This window comes from Arachis hypogaea, chromosome 4, assembly GCF_003086295.3.
Source record: "Arachis hypogaea cultivar Tifrunner chromosome 4, arahy.Tifrunner.gnm2.J5K5, whole genome shotgun sequence".
Classification (NCBI taxonomy): Eukaryota; Viridiplantae; Streptophyta; class Magnoliopsida; order Fabales; family Fabaceae; genus Arachis; species Arachis hypogaea.
The window spans coordinates 120,363,268-120,370,662 of NC_092039.1; the positions used below are offsets into that span (position 1 = coordinate 120,363,268).

Sequence of the window (7,395 nt, forward strand, 5' to 3'; positions counted from 1 at the left end):
ATATTAAAACTAATTACATTATTAACACAAAATATGAAAGTAACAAGTAGTATTATTGATGATTAAGAAGAGTAGTAATTGCTACTTTCATTTAGGGTTTTGATCGGTAGAAAAATGTCGGTTAAGAAATGTTTATAAAAGCAGCGTTGTCAGTATAGTTTTAAACGGCGAAATTTTTATTATTAATTTAATTTGTGTCACGATTAAAATTAAATAACTGGGAGTAGAATTCTCAAGTCGTTTCCCAAAGAGTTAACAAAAAGTGCAATTTATTGGTTAAAATTTTTTTGAGTAATTTTTGAAGTTTGAAAATGAAAAAATAAATAACTAGGAATTAACGCAAGGAGTAGATAACAAGAGATGTTGTGTATTTGAAATAAAAGGCCTTGACTGGGAATGAAAATTAGAGTTTCTATCCTTGTTGATTTTTTCAAGTATAACAGTAAAAGGTTATTATTTCTACTTAGTTATCCTCTAACTAATAAAGGAAAAGTAAGGAGCACTAACTCTGACTTACAAGTCCTAGTCACTTCCTAGGGAAGGACTAGAGTTAGTGAAAATAGAGTTAGATAGCAATTTTCAATTACAGATTAATACTTAAGTATTTCAACTCAAGGGTTTCCAATTAATCAACTCTCAAGTCAAGTTGAAATATCTACTCCATTAACATGAATGCCATTTCCATAAACATGTAAAGGGAATAGATAACAGACATAATAATTATAATAATTTAATAATATCAAAAATGACACTGACAATTAATTAAAAGGAATTAAATAAGCAATAAAATTAAATATGAAAATAGTTCATTGCATTAATAAATTCAAAAGTAGCAAAATTCAAACATGAATTCAAGTAACTCAATGGAAAAGCAAAAGAGTAAACGTAATAGAAAGGTAAACTATAACGATAGTAACTCCACTTGAAGGTAATAGCAGCTCCCTCAAGATCTAAAACGAAGATGAATTAAGAAAGCTAATAACCCTAGGAGAAGTAGTGTTTTCCTTTCTAGAATTCTAAAAACTAAAACAAAACTAAAGTGAAAGTAAAAGTGAAGAGTGTCATCAGTCTCAACTACACCCCTGCCTCTAGTCTGCATTTTTGGGCTTAAAACTGGGTCCAAGTCAGCCCAAAAATCGCCTCCAGCAAGTTCTGATAATGCAGCACGTGACGCTCTGTCACGCATACGCGTCGCTGGTCGTTTGCGCTTGTCACGCGTACGCGTTGGTTACGCGTACGCGTCGCTGGAAGATGCGCCATTTCACGCGCACGCGTCAGTCATGCGTGCGCGTCGTTCCTTGCTTGTAATCTCTTTAGTTTCTTGTCTTCCTTCCACTTTGATATGCCTCCTCTTCATTCTTTAAGCCATTCATGCCCTGTAAACCTGAAAATACTTCACAAACACTTCACGGCATCGAATGGTAATAAAGGAGAATTAAAAATTAACAATTTAAAGACTTAGGAAGCAAGTTTTCAATCATGGTACAAAATTAGAAATGATTTATAAAACCATACAGTTTATATGAATAAGTGTGCGAATAATTAATAAATTCCACTCAATTGAGCACAAGATAAACCATACAGTTTATATTGAACGTTTTCGTTTATAAATTTTTTTTATTACATTCGAGGTCCTTAAATTTCATAAAAGTAAGATATAATATAGATCTCTATCTTAATTAAATTTATTATTTTTAATTAGACAAAAATATTTAAAATGTGACAAAAATATTTATATATCTTATTTTTGTGAAATTCAGACAACTAATATATAATTCAAACCTTTTTTCTTGCAATATCGGTTTACGGGTGTTTTTGTGTTGAGTTAAGACATAAAGCAGTTTTTTTTTTGAAATAAAAAGCTCAACATAGTAAGGTGGAGCATTTAGAAAGTCTAGAATTACAATACAAATACTAAACAAGAAACTGTAGTTATCTCCGACATTGCCATCAACAACTAGACGGAATAAAGCCAACCCACTCTTTGTAGCTCCTAATCAACTTGGTAATAACTTCCACAACGTCTGTTTCTTGATTCTTGAAAATCCTGGCATTCCATTTCAACCACGTATTTCAAATGATAGCAAAAAAGCCAATCAACCACCTGTTACATTTGAATTTTCTTACAAGAGCTCCTGTCCAGCTCTCAAAGTGTTGCTTAATGGTTCCTGAAATAGACCAAAGTTTATTATAGGCGTATAACCAAGCACACCACACCTGCCACGTGAACTCACAGCCAATGAATAAGTAGACATCATTCTCAGTTTCTTTTTTACATAAAGCATAAATCATATCCCTGTGATCAATAATGCCCAATCTAGTCAATCTTTTCTTAGTATTGACCTTACTAACTAACGCAAACTAGGTGAATAGCTCAACTCTTGGTGGTACTAGTCCTCTCCATATAGATCTAGTGAAACTATAACTCGTAATGTCCTCCGGGAGAGTCTCAGCCTGCAAAACCTGCACAAATGAGTTAGTAGAGTAAACTCCTGATCTATCAAATTTTCATACTATTCTGTCCTCCCTATCACTTGTTAACTTGACAGATTGTAGAAATCCATGAAGTTGGTTAACTAATTCTAACTCGCATTGGAATAATATCCTTCTCCAATGAAAGTTCCATATCCAATCCAGCCCATCCCAGAACCCACAGTCCCCTATTACAGATCTGACTTGGTTTGAAATCGAGAAAAGCCTTGGAAATACTTCCTGCAACACACCACATGGTAACCAATTATCTTCCCAAAAACGAATTTTTCTACCATCTCCTAACTCTAATGATAACCTTCTGACCATCTTATCTCTCGCTTGCTGTTCTCTTATCTGCAACTGACAAATGTCCCTCCACGGGGCCTTTGTATTAGGAACCGGCTGACAAGAAAGAAGGACATTTGGATTCAAGTCATTGCAGGAGCGCACAATTTTCTTTCATAATGGGCAATCCTACTTTGAAAACCGCCACCACATTTGAACATCAATGCTGTATTCCAGAGCATTGCATCGCCCATGCCCAAACCCCCGAAATATTTTGGAGCTTGCACAATATCCCACCTTACCAAAGGTACCCCATCCCTTCCGTCCTCATTACTCCACAAGAACCTCCTCTGTAAAGATATCAACTTATCTGCTATTGCTCTGAGCATCTTATATAAGCTAAGGTAGTAAACCGGCAGACTATTAAGCACAAATTTGATGAGTACCAGCTTACCAGCTTTTGTTAATCGTTTTGGCTTTTCACAGATTGAGTTTCTCTTCTACTTTGTCTATAATAGGTTTTCATGTCTTGACCAATTTCGGATTCGCTCCCAAAGAAATACCAAGATATTTGATTGGCAACGTTGCTTTCTTACACCCCAACAAGCTACACATCCTTAGCTTTGTGACCACTCTCGCTCGCAATTAATCGGAATCAAGCTAGATTTATCAAAGTTAATACTCAAGCCAGACATCATCTCAAAACACCGTAGAAGCCGCTTATAATTGCAAATAGCCTCCTCCTCCGGGGGAAAAAAGTATTGTGTCATCCGCAAATTGCAAGTGAGACAACTCAATATTGTCATTTCCAACCAACAAAGGAGAGATCCTTCCATGCCTTATTGCTTCTTTGATGCGTGAGCATCTTTCCTACATTTTTCTAGTGAATTTGCATTTAATTTGTTGAGTTTAATCAAGAATTAATTATCTTTTAGCCACTATAGATGCTACTTTGAGTCGTGTACAATTCTATTTATTTTAGGTAGCATTCGGATGATTTGATGGAGTTTCCGCAGAAAAAGAGAAGAAGGCGAATGATGCTGTCAATCTTGACCTCTCTACACTCAAACCTCAATAATTCAAGTTACAAATGTTCAATTGACGTGATTTTAGTGGCGTTTGAAAGCTAACTTCCAGAGTTTTCCAACGATATATAATAGTCCATACTTCTTCTCCATCAATTCAGCCAAGGCTGCGCCTAACTTGAGATTTTTCAAGTTAGGCGTGGATTATTAAGGAATCAAGTGGTCCCCAACTCTCCAAGAAGAAAGCACGCAATCTCCTATTAATTCTGATTTAAATTTTATTTTATTTAAAAATAGGAAAAGATATTATTTAGTTTTAGGAAATATCTTTTACATTAATTAGGATTAGATATAAAAGGGAAAAGAATCTCTTCTCTTCTCCGCTATCTCATTCCGCAATTTACAATTTACCTACATCCTTATTTTTCTCTCTGAACCATGAGCAACTAAACCTCCACTGTTAAGGTTAGGAGCTCTGTCTATTGTATGGATTGATACTATTATTTTTTCTATTTTAATTCATGTCTTGATTTATATTTCAAGAATTATTTTTGTTCTTTATCTTATAAATTTGGGTGGAACAGAAGTATGACCCTTGTTCTAATTGAGTTCTTGTATAACTTGGAAAAGCTCTTTACTTGAACAACAGCTTGAAAATAATTTCTCCTAAATTCTAATGATTTGGACTTAACGGGATATGTGACATATAATCCTCTTAAGTTTGGGTAATTAGGGTTTTTGTGGCATATAAACTAGAATTAAGCTTTACCCTCTAATTGGAATTAAGTGACCAAGGAATTGGCGGTTGATGAGCGTTAGAGGAGACTAAAAAGGTTTAAGAAATTAGGGTTTAGTCACATATAGTTTGCCATGAATTAAATCTTACATGATTAAAACAGTTAGTAAGAAAAGTCAATCCGGAAAATAGATAATTCTGAAGTCTTAACTGTTTTCTCATATATTATTCACAACTTGTTTACTGCCTACTTATTTAATTTTCTGAAATTACTGTTTAATGTTTTTGAACCTTCAAACACAATTTTCTATTTGTCTAACTAAGTAAATTAATCAATTATTGTTGCTTAGTCTATCAATCCTCGTGGGATCAACTCTCACTCACATGAGATATTACTTGGTACAACCCAATACACTTGCCGATTAGTTTGTGGTTGTAAATTCCGCACCAAATTTTTGACGCCGTTGCCAGAGATTGATTGTGATTGACAACTATTAGTTATTTGATTGCTTAGATTAAATAATTTTTCTTTTAAATAATTTTTTTATTATTATTAATTTTTATTTATTTTTTATTTCTTTTTTTTCTTTCTTTCCCTTTATTGTTCTTTCCGTTAGCAAGTTTCTCATCCCCTGTCTCCGTTTTTCTTTTTTTTTTACTTCCTTTTAATTTTTTTATTTAAATATCCTCCTTTTTTATTTTTCTTTTTATTTTCATTTTTTTATTTTCGTTTTGTTTTTTTTTTCATTATTTTTTTTTACTTTCTATATTTTATTAGTTTTATTTTATTTTTATTTTTAATTTAAAAAAAATTTGCATCTTATATTATTTTTTCTTAATTTCTGAAATTAAGTTTAGTGTTTCCTAGTTAGTTTTATTTTAATTTTTTTATTTATTTAGCTCCCTAATTTCAAAAATTTTGTCCTAAATTTACAAGTAATTTCGAATTTTATTTATCTATTTTAATTAGTATTTTTATTTTATTATTTTACACAGGTTACCTCACTGAGAATTCTTTGTACTTTGACGTAGAGAATCCCATCTTTTCTTATCTTCTGTCTGTTTATGAGCAGTAATAGGGACAAGGAACTTCTGTTAGACTTTGATCCTGAACCTAAAAGGACTTTTAGGCGGCGTTTGCTACAAGCAAGACTTTACAAGACTGCAGAGTCCACTATGGATCATAATAATGCTGCTAATGCCAATGTGGCAAATCCAGTTGGGAATGAACAATCTAGAAGAATGCTTGGCTCATACATTGCCCCTACTGCAGATCTTTATGAAAAAGCATTGTGATGCCTCCTATAGCTGCAAACAACTTTGAACTAAAGCCACAGCTAGTCATTTTGGTGCAACAAAACTGTCAATATCATGGACTCTCTCAGGAAGATCCCAATCAGTTTATCTCTAATTTTCTGCAGATTTGTGATACTGTGAAAAGTAATGGGGTGAATCCTGAGGTGTACAAACTCATGCTTTTCCCATTTGCCTTGAAGGATAGAGCAAAGCTATGGCTAGATTCTCAATCCAAGGAAAGTTTGGATACTTGGGACAAGGTTGTTACTGGGTTTCTTACTAAATTTTTTTCACCAAAGAAGCTGACTAAGCTTAGGGTGGAGGTTCAGACCTTCAGGCAGAAGGATGGTGAAACTCTTTATGAAGCTTGGGAGAGATACAAGCTACTGACCAGACAATGTCCTCCGAACATATTTTCTAAATAGACCCAACTAGATATCTTTTATGAAGGCTTGGGTGAAATGTACAAGATGTGCTTAGATAATTCTACAGGTGGTTCATTGCACATGAAGAAGACACCAGAGAAAACTATTGAGCTTATTGAATTGGTTGCTAGCAACCAATATTTATATTCATCTAATAGGAATCCTGTGAACTCTGAAGCTCCTCAAAAGAGAGGCGTTTTGGAAGTGGAAGCTGTTGATGCTCTTCTTGCTCAAAACAAATTTTTGTCTCAACAAATGAGTTTAATTTCTCAACAATTGAGTAGGATGCAGGTTTCAGCTGTCAAGACTCAGAATGCACCTCCATAAATCCCTTATGACATGACAGGTAATTTTGTGCAAAATGAGAATTATGATTATACTCAATTTTCTTCTGAACAGGTCAATTACATGGGGAATGCTCCTAGAAACCCCAATAATGACCCGTACTTTAAGACCTATAATCAGGGGTGGAGAAACCACCCAAATTTTGGGTGGAGAGAGCAACCTCAGGGATCACAGAATTTTAACAATAATTCTCAGGGCGGTTTTCAGTAGAATAATCATAATAACCACCAGTTTTAGTCTCATCATCAACAACCACCTTAGCAGGCAAATTCTCAGCCCCAAGAAAACACTGATATGGAAGTAGTAATGAATTATTTTATGCAGGAAACTAGAGCTTTCCTAAAAAACTTAGAGGTACAGGTAGGCCAGTTGAGCAAGCAAATACCTGAGATACCTCCAAGTACGTTCCCTGGTAACACAATTCCAAATCCAAGAAAGGAATGCAAGGCTATCACCTTGATAAGTGGACAAGTGGCAGGTACGAAAGCACAAGTTAATGAGGAGCCAGTTAAAAAAAGAAGTTCTAGAGGAGAAGAAGGAAGAAGTAGAGCACGTCCCTCCCAAGTGTGCAGACAACCCATTTCCAGACTCTCTTGACACTTATCCTACATTGCCAAAGGCTCCTGAGTACAAGCCTAAAATGCCACATCCTCAGAGAGTTCAAAAGGAGACCAAGGACAAGCAGTTTTTGAAGTTCTTGGAAGTCTTTAGAAAGTTATAAATCAATATTCCTTTTGCTGAGGTTTTGGAGCAAATGCCTCTCTATGTCAAATTCATGAAGGAGTTGTTGTCAAAGAAGAAGCCTTTAAAG

The 7,395-nt window shown here is 34.5% G+C and overlaps 1 non-coding gene across 1 annotated transcript; it reads right to left on the reverse strand.

Annotated features, from left to right (window-relative positions):
* Positions 1–6,122: 6,122 nt before the first annotated feature.
* On the reverse strand, positions 6,123–6,231 carry LOC112799260 (small nucleolar RNA R71). Its single transcript, XR_003200835.1, has one exon. It is a non-coding gene; the product is annotated as a small nucleolar RNA R71 (small nucleolar RNA).
* Between the last annotated feature and the right edge of the window lie 1,164 nt (positions 6,232–7,395).